This window comes from Dioscorea cayenensis, chromosome 1, assembly GCF_009730915.1.
Source record: "Dioscorea cayenensis subsp. rotundata cultivar TDr96_F1 chromosome 1, TDr96_F1_v2_PseudoChromosome.rev07_lg8_w22 25.fasta, whole genome shotgun sequence".
Taxonomy (NCBI): Eukaryota; Viridiplantae; Streptophyta; class Magnoliopsida; order Dioscoreales; family Dioscoreaceae; genus Dioscorea; species Dioscorea cayenensis.
Genome location: NC_052471.1, coordinates 8,718,503 through 8,728,732, shown reverse-complemented (window position 1 = coordinate 8,728,732; position 10,230 = coordinate 8,718,503).

The window sequence follows — 10,230 nt, the reverse complement described above, 5'->3', positions numbered from 1 at the left end:
AGGAATGTCTCCTATTTTTTAATCAAAGCACTAATAATATGTTTTCTTTTTGAAACACTCCAAACTTTTTAGTTTTTAATCCATACTGTAACCCTATGTTTCTTTTTCAAAATATGTCATGTTTTTAAATCAAAACCCCAATCTTATGTTTTCTTTTCAGAATGTGTCATTTTATGTAATTAAAAATATAATCCCATCTTTTCTTTTGAGAATCTCTGCTAATTTTTCATCAAAACCCCAATATTTTGTTTTCTTTTCGGAATGCCTACTATCATTAATCAAGTAACCTAATCCTATATTTTTCTTGGAATGCATCCTATTTTTGAATCAAAACCCTAATCTTACGTTTTCTTTCAAGAATGTATGCTATTTTTGAGTAAAAACAGTAATCGTATGTTTTCTTTTCATAATGTCTCATGTTTTTTAATCAAAACCCTAATCCTATATTTTCTTCTTGGAATGGCTCCTATTTTTCAATCAAAACATTAATCTTATGTCTTCTTTTGGGAATGTTAACTATTTTTGAATCTAAAGAAAAATAATATGTTTTCTTTTCCTAATGTCACATATTTTTTTAATCAAAACCCTAATCCTACGATTTTTTTTTTATAATGCCTCCAATTATTCAATCAAAACCCTAATCCTATCTTTTCTTATTTTGGAATCAAAACCATAATTCTATGTTTTCTTTTGTGAATGTCTACTACTTTTGAATCAAAACCCCAAACCTATATTTTGTTTTGGAAATGTCACTTAGTTTTTTTGTTTTTAATCAAAAGCCCTAATCCCATGTTTTCTTATAGTAATATCTTATATGTTTTCTTTTCAAAATGTCCCAAATTTTTCAATCAAAACTCTAATCATATGTTTTCTTTTCGGAATGTTTCCATTTTTTTGAAAGAACTAAATCTGTATCCTATGTTTTCTTTTCGGAATGTCTTCTATTTTCGAATTAAACCCCTAATCCAATGTTTTATTTTTGAAATGCCTCATATTTTACAATCAAAACTCCAATTCTATGTTTTTTCATAATTTCTACTATTTTTGAATCAACCATTAATTCTATGTTTTTTTATAGTTAATGTCTCCTATTTTCTAGTTTTGAATCCTATACTTTCTTTTCAGAATGTTTGCTATTTTTTAGTTTTGAATCAAAACCCTAATTCTTTGTTTTCTTTTCAGAATGCCTAATTTTTTTAATTAAAAACCTAATCTAATCTTTTGTTCTGGGAATCACTGGCTATGTTTGCATTTAGTAATGCCTCCTATTTTTTTTTAATAAAAATCCTAATTCTATGTTTTCTTTTCGGAATGGCTCCTATTTTTTAATCAAAACATTAATATTATGTTTTCTCTTTGGAATGTATGCTATTTTTTAATCAAAACAATAATAGTATGTGACATTAAAAAAAACATAAAATTAAGGTTTTTATTGAAAAATATGTAACATTTAAAAAAAACAAATGATTAGGGGTTCGATTGAGAAAATAGGAGACATTCCGAAAATAAAACATAATATGAGGGTTTTGATTAAAAATAGGTAGCAGTCTGATAATAAAACATAGGATTATGGTTTTGATTGAAAAATAAAATACATTTCGAAAAGAACACATAGGATTAGTGTTTTGATTGAAAATAGGATTCATTTCCAAAAGAAAACATACGATTAGGGTTTTACTTAAAAAATACCAGACATTCAAAAAACAAAACATAAAATTATGGTTTTAATTAAAGAATAGGAGGTATTTTGAAAAGAAAATATAGGATTAGGATTTTTATTAAAAAAATATTATGCATTAAGAAAAGAAACCATAGGATTAGGGTTTTGATTAAAATTTAACATAGATTCCAAAAACAAAGAGCGGATAACGGTTTTCAGTGAAATATAAAATGCATTTAGAAAGAAAATATAGGATTATGGTTTTGATTGTAAAGTAAGAGACATTACTATAAAAACATAGGATTATGATTTTTATTCAAAATAGGAGGCATTACGAAAGGAAAACATAGGATTAGGGTTTTGATTAAACATTACCAAAGATTCTGCAAACAAAAGATAGGAGACAATAGTCTATGAAAACATAGGATTTATGTTTTGATTAAAAACACAGGTTAGTGTTTCAATTTTTTAAAATCATAAAAATGAACCATGTAGCAAAAAAAATATTGGGTAGGGGTGCAACACGAGGACTACGGAGGAGGTCACCCATCCTATTACTACTCTCGTACAAGCTTGGTGAACTTCAAAATATTGATGGGATCCGGTGCCTTAGTAGTTGTATGATCACACTTGACAGATGTTCACCCAGTTGAAAAAAGAATGGATTTGGTTTTTGATTAAAAAATATGGGACATTTCCAAAAGAAAATATAAGATTAGGGCTTCTATTAAAAATAGCAGGCATAAAAAAAACATAGGATTCGGATTTTGATTACAAAATATGAGACATTAATAAATCCTATGTTTTTTTTTCGAACTAAACCGGAATCTTTTGTTTTCTTATAGCAATGTCTCCTATTTTTGAAAAATAGGAGACATTACTATAATAAAACATAGATTAGGATTTTCATTCAAAAATACTAGAAATTCCAAAAAGAAAAGAAAACATTAGGGTTTTGATTCAAAATAGGAGATATTCCGAAAAAAAAACAAAGGATTAAGGTTTTGATTCAAAAATGAAAAATAGGACACATTAAAAAATATAACCTGAGATTAGTGTTTCCATTGAAAGATAGGAGATATTTCGAAAAGAAAACATAGTATTACGGTTTTGATTCAATTATTCTAGGTATTTTGAACATAAAACATAGGATTAGGGTTTTGATAAAAAATAGGAGGCATTAATATAATATAACACATTATTAGGGTTTTGATTCAAAAATAGTAGACATTCCAAAAAGAAAACATACTATTAGGGTTTTGATTGAAAAATTTGAGACATTTCGGAAAGAGAACATAGGATTAGTGTTTTGATTAAAAAATAGTAGACATTGTTATGAGAAAATAAAGGATCAGGGTTTTGATTAAGAACCGACAAATATGGGCCATTTAAAAAAATCATAGGATTAAGGTTTTGATTCATATATAGTAGGCATTCCGAAAAGAAAACATAGGATTAAGGTTTTGATTAAATAATTGATGACATTCACAAAATAAAACATAGGATTAGGGTTTTGATTCATATATAGTAGGCATTCCGAAAAGAAAACATAGGATTAAGGTTTTGATTAAAAATAAGAGACATTATTATAAGGAAACATAGAATTCGGGTTTTGATTCAAAAATAGCATAATTGATAAACAGATGACATTAAGAAAAGAAAATATGGGATTTTAATTTTGATTAATAGGTTGTAGACATTACGAAAATAAAAAAAAATAGGGTTTTGAAAAGTATGATTAGGGTTTTGATTAAAAAAAGTGAGACATTCCGAAAAGAAAACAAAGGATTAGAGTTTTGATTCAAAAATACGATTAGGGTTTTAATTGAAAACATATGTTTAGGGTTTTGATTCAAACCCAGTCGACATTCCAAAAAGAAAACATAAGATTAGGCTTTTGATTGAAAAGTATCAGACATTGCAATAAGAATATATAGGATTAGTATTTTGATTTAAAAATGAGACATTACTAAAAGAAAACAAAATATTAGGGTTTCGAATGAAAACTGAAAAGTTGGACACATTCCGAAGAGAAAAATATAAGAATATGGTTTTGATTCAAACATAGCAGACATTCTAAAAAGAAAAGAAAGATTAAGTGTTTTATTAAAAAAAACGTACGATTAGGGTTTTGATTAAAAATATAAGACATTTTAAAAATAAAGCAATAGATTAAGGTTTTGATCCCAGACTGAAAAATAGTACACATTCCGAAAACATAATATAGGATTAGAGTTTTGATTCAAATATAGTAAGCATTCCGAAAAAAAAACATAGGATTAGGGTTTTGATTGAGAATTAGGAGACATTACTATATGAGAACATAGGATTAGTGTTTTGATTAAAAAATAGCAGACATTACTACAATAAAACATAAGATTAGGTTTTAATTCAAAAATAGTAGACATTCCAAAAAGAAAACATCGGATTAAGATTTTTATTCAAACATAGGATCCATTAATAAAAGTAAACTTTGGATTATTGGTTTGATTCGAAAATAGTAAACATTTCTAAAAGAAAACATAGGATTAGGGTTTTAATTGAAAATTATGAGATATTTCGAAAAAAACATAGAATTTAGGTTTTGATTGAAAGATAGGAGACATTACGAAAAGAAAACATAAGATTAGGGTTTTGATTCACAAATAGGGGCATTATAAATAGAAAACATAGGATTAGGGTTATGATTGGAAGATATGTGAGATTACAAAAAGAAAATGTTGGATTAATTCTTTCTTTCAAAAATAGTAGACATATTCCCAAAAGAGAACGTAAGATTGGAGTTTTACTTAAAAAATAGGAGGCATTAAAAAAACATAGGATTAAAGTTTTGATTAAAAAATATGAGACATTAGGAAAAGAAAACATACGATTATTGTTTTGATGCAAAAGTAGCAGACATTGCCAAATAAAACAAATGATTAGGGTTTTTATTCAAAAATAGGAGGCATTTAAAAAAAACATAGGATTATGATTTTTATTCAAAAATAAGTGGCATTATGAAAGAAAACATAGGATTAGGGTTTTGTTTAAAAATTAGCAGTTTGGAAGGATATTATTAGGGTTTTGATTAAAAAAATTGGGACATTCCAAAAAAGAAAACAAAGGATTAGGGTTTTGATTGAAAAATAGGATTTGGGTTCAGATTCAAAAATTAGGATTAGGGTTTTGATTCAAAAACAGTAGACATTCCAAAAAGAAAACATAGGATTAGGGTTTTGATAGGAAAAAAAGAGAAATTTTGGAAAAGAAAAAATAGGATCAAGGTTTTGATTAAAAAATAGGAGACATTACTATAAGAAAACATAGGATTAGTGTTTTTCTTCCAAAAAATGAGACATTCAAAAAAGAAAACAAAGGATTAGGATTTTTATTCAAACCTGAAAAATGGGACACGTTCCTAAAAGAAAACAAAGGATTTTGGTTTTCATTAAAAAATAGCAGAAATTCTGAAAATAAAAGAAAGGACTAGGTTTTGATTAAAAAATAGGAGACATTCCTAAAAGAAAAACATAGGTTAGAGTTTTGATTCAAACTGATAAATAAGAGACATTAAGAAATGAAAATATAGGATTCAGGTTCTGTTTGAAAAATAGGAGACATTATGTAAAAAAACAAACAATTAGGGTTTTTATTAAAAAATAGAAGACATTCTAAAACGAAAACAAAGGATTAAGGTTTTGATTAAAAATTTGAAAATAGTACACATTCAGAAAAGAAAATGTAAGATTATTGTTTTGATTCAAAAATAAAAAGACATTACTAAAAAAAAACATATGATTAGTGTTTTGATTCAGAAATAAAAGACATTACTATAAAAAAACATAGGATTGAAATGAAAACAAAGGATTACGGTTTTAATTCGAAACTGAAAAAATACGGTTTTGGTTGAAATATAGTAGGCATTCCCAAAAAAACAAAAGATTAGGACTTTGATTGAAATGAAGAGACATTCCGGAAAATAAGGTTTTGATTTAAAACTGATAAATAGAAAACATTAAGAAAAAATAATATCGGATTATAGTTTTGATTGAAAGATAGGAGACATTCCAGAAAGAAAACATAGGATTAGTGTTTTGATTGAAAATAAGAGACAATACTATTAGAAAACATAGGATTAGGATTTTAATTCAAAAATAGTTGGCATTCCGAAAATAAAAACACAGGATTATGTTTTTTATTGAAGTATTTGAGACATTTTGAAATGAAAACATAGGATTATTGTTTTTATTAAAAAATAACATTCATTCCCAAAATAAAACATAAAATTAGCATTTTGATTAAAAAATATTAGGCATTCAAAAAAGAACTTAGGATTAGGGTTTTAATTAAAAATATGAGACATTACGAGAAAAAACACACGATTCTTTTTTTAATTCAAAAATAGCAAACATTCCCAAAATAAAACATAATATTAGTGTTTTGATACAAAAATAGGAGGCATTAACGAAACAAAATACTAGATTGGGGTTTTGCCTAAAAAAAAATAGCCATTCCAAAAAAAAAATAGGATTAGGGTTTTTATAAAAAAATATGAGACATTACGAAAAGAAAACATACGATTATTGTTTTGATTAAAAAATAGCAGACATTCCCAAAAGAAAACATAAGATTAAGGTTTCTATTGAAAAATAGGACACATTACTATAAGAAAACGTAGGATTTTTGTTTTGATTCAAAAATAGTAGATATTCCGGAAAGAAAACATAGGATTAGCGTTTTGTTTGAAAAATAGGAGAGATTACTATAATAAAATATAGTATTAGGTTTTGACTAAAAAATAGTAGACATTTTGAAAAAAAAAAAACATAGGATTAGGGTTTTGATTTAATAATAGAAGATATTCTAAAAAGAAAACAAAGGATTAGGGTTTTGATTCAAATTGAAAAATATTATACATTCGAAAAGAAAATATAGGGTTAGAGTTTTGATTGAAAGATAACAGACATTTAAAAAATAAAATAAAGGATTATGGCTGTCATGCAAAACTAAAAAATAGGACACATTCCAAAAATAAAACAAGCAATTCCTGTTTTGATAAAATAACATAGAAGACTTTTGCATAAAAGAACATATGACTATGTTTTTGACTGAAAAATATGAGATATTAAGAAAGAAAAATGTAGGATTAGTGTACAATACTGCTCACGGTCATACTACTGTAGCTCTTTAATTTGCTTGCGGTTGACTTCACGGGCGTGAGGTTGCCCGTGAGGATTCCCAGACTTAGAATTTTCCTAAAATGTTCATGCTTCAGGCTACCATTGCGTTACTACATTATCAGGGACCTAAAAAGCAGTTTTTCGGCGTCGATTTCTTCTCGAATTACGTCGTTTAGCTCTCCTAGGTTTCATTTGTGCCTGAAACAAGAAATTAAACAATTAAACTATAAAAGGGTATCAAATCCTCAATAGAATGCAATAAACATGGGCATTTATACATATAAACTATGTACATGTAGATGTTTGTCAAACATCTCCACACCTAAGCGTTTGCTTGACCCCAAGCAAATTGACATGAAGAATAGATGCAAGAAGATAAACGGCTAAATGCACGACGTCAAGCTCAATAGTAAAGGACTCTACAAGCATGCATGGACAGAAATCAAGAAGTGAGCTGTTCAATGAATAGTCAAGTAATACTAGCTTTATTTCATCTAGAGTGCGCCTGTGAATGTGTGCGAACCTCCACCTCGATCTCCCCAATCTGGATTACCCCAGGATGACCATTCACCCCACACATAATGCAAACGGCATTTAAAATGCTAAAGATATCCTCAATACACAGTTAAAAGTCATTTGGTTCCTAGATGAACTTTAACTCTCAAGTGACTATGCAACAGGTTCTAGGAGATTAAAAAAAAATACTTTATTACTCTTACATTTATACAGACATACATTCTCTTTAACTCTCAAGTGACTATGCAACAGGTTCTAGTTGCTTGATAACCTCATTTCTTACTACCTGCTTCATATTAGGGTTAAGTCTTCGTTGGGCTATCACCATTGGTTTGTGATTGTCCTCTATGAGAATCTTGTGTGTACAAAAAGATGGAATAATTCCTTTAATATTAGTGATTTTTCAAGCAATTGCCCTTTTGTGCTTTTTTCAGTACAGTTAGAAGCTTGTCCTGCTCAGCTGTCAAGTCAGATGCTATAATGACTTGGAACTTGGAGCCATCTCCCAAAAAGGTATACTCTAAATGCTCAAGAAGTGGCTTCAACTCTAGTTCAGGTGGTTCTTCAATTAATGATTTCAATCTTCCATAATCCCCAAGATTACATTTCTCAACTCCCTTGTCCTCTATTTCTAATGAATTGTCACTGCTCAAACTGTCATCTGTCACTTGAACCTCAACCTCAATCGAATATTAGTCACTTCCTGGCAAATAATCCATTTCATCTGAACCTCTAGACCCCGTCGGATCTATTTCTTTTTCAACCAGACTTGTTGGCTGTGAGGGCCCATCAAAGTTGGCTCCTGATTCATCACAAACAGGATCTACATCGCAGTTAAGTAAGCAAAAATTCCCTTTAAGATTCACCCCATCGTCTTTATGTATTCCTCAAGGAATAGCTGAATCTTCTACTTCTTTAAAATTTAATTAGTCAAATTCTCACAATATTGTTTCTTCCAGTGATCATCATCAAAATAAAAACTATCATATCCAGTCGGCTTGCATTAGTGATGCAGGTATGAGTCCTGTGAACAGTGGTAATTATCCCAATCATTAGTCAAATCCACATTTAAAGAAGACAAAAGAGATATTTACAAAAATAAGAATAATCCATTTCATCTGAACCTCCTAACCCCGTTGGATCTATTTCTTTTTCGACCAGACTTGTTGGCTGTGAGGGCCCATCTGAGCTGTCTCTTGTTCATCACAAATAGGGTCTACGTCGTAGTTAAGTAAGCAAAAATTTCCTTATAGATTCACCCCGTCGTCTTTTGTGTATTCCTCAAGGAATAGCTGAATCTTCTACCTCTCTAGAATTGAATTAGTTAAATTCTCACAATATTGTTTCTTCCAGTGATCATCATCAAAATAAAAACTACCCTATCCAGTCAACTTGCAAAATTGATGAGGGTATGAGTCCTGTGAACAGTGGTAATTATCCTAATCATTAGCCAAATCCATAGTTAAAGAAGACAAAAGAGATATTTACAAAAATAAGAGTCAACACACTAAATTTTACAAGAGAGAAAGATAAGGAGATGCACTAAAGTAATATATACAAGAATGGTAAACACAAAATAAAACAATGGTCAAAATCAACACGCTTTAATTTTTCGGAGTATTCCTCGTGGGTCCCCGGTAATGGTGCCAAAAGCTTGTTACGCTTGTCTAATCCCGCAATTATACGGGTCATCAAGTAATACCTCTCGTGCGAACATGAGAGGGTCATATTCCCAAGGGCCCGAGAATCTACCCTTACTTCCTTTTCGCAATGTTGTTTAACATACAATTCCGAATGATAGAGAGAATGCAAAGAAACTAAGCAAATACAAATGAAAATGCTAATAATGAAGGTAGGATACAAGGGGTAATCAGGGTAGGAAAGTGGTTACGGATGAGGATCCCCTTAGGTGCTACTAAAGTGTATAGGATGATAGCACTAACATGCAATTGGCTAGTTGGACCGAGAAAACCCTAATTAGGTCAACCCGATGGTCACGGCAATTAACCCCTTATTAGGTATGAGTATTGGATACGGAATCTCTTCCGCCCAATTCCTCCTATGATTGCAATGGGAATAGTTGTTTTCTCAAGCTAGGGTTAGAATACAAGCTAATATTCAACCCTAGAATTGTATCGGAACAAACACCCGATGGTTACGGCGTAGTTATAAGTATTTCCCTTCCATGTTTGGTGAGTCTAACACTAGGGCAACAATGGTCATCCAACACAGTATTACCTAAGAATTATACACATAGTTCTCATGCATACCAAGGCATTCAAATGCACCAAACATGGATCACAAACAAGCCAAAATGCAATAAATAGAAGTAAACATCCATACAAGTACAAGTTCACCACAGGGTTCACTTACATCCGGTAACCTTAAGGTTTAGTTGTTCATAATCACCAAATACACCAAGACATCCATGAAAACAACAAAAAAAATACATAAAGAACACTTCCTCAAAGGTTGGAGGCCAGAGAAGCTTCCAAAGACGCCACTCAAAGGGGTGGCTTCCCGTTGTCTTCAACCTCCTCAAATCAAATCCTAGGAGTAGATCTTGCTTCCAATTGTACTCTCCTCACCAAATCCATTGTGAAAATATCCTCCAAACCTTTTGACAACTTCAGATCCGAGATGGTGGTGGTCAGCTCCAAGAAATGGGGTTCTCTTCTCTCAAAAGAAGCACTAACAATGCTTATAAAGGGGTGACCTCCGGCTTGTTTATGGTGGCCTCACGGTCATAATACTGGCCTTGAGGTTGCTCATAAAAGTGTCTAAAAAACCAATAAGTTGCTACAGTATTGCTATACTAAAACTTCTACAATAATATGTTACAGTAAAGCAGCTATAGTACTGCAGTTCTCTTATTTGCATGCGGTTGACTTC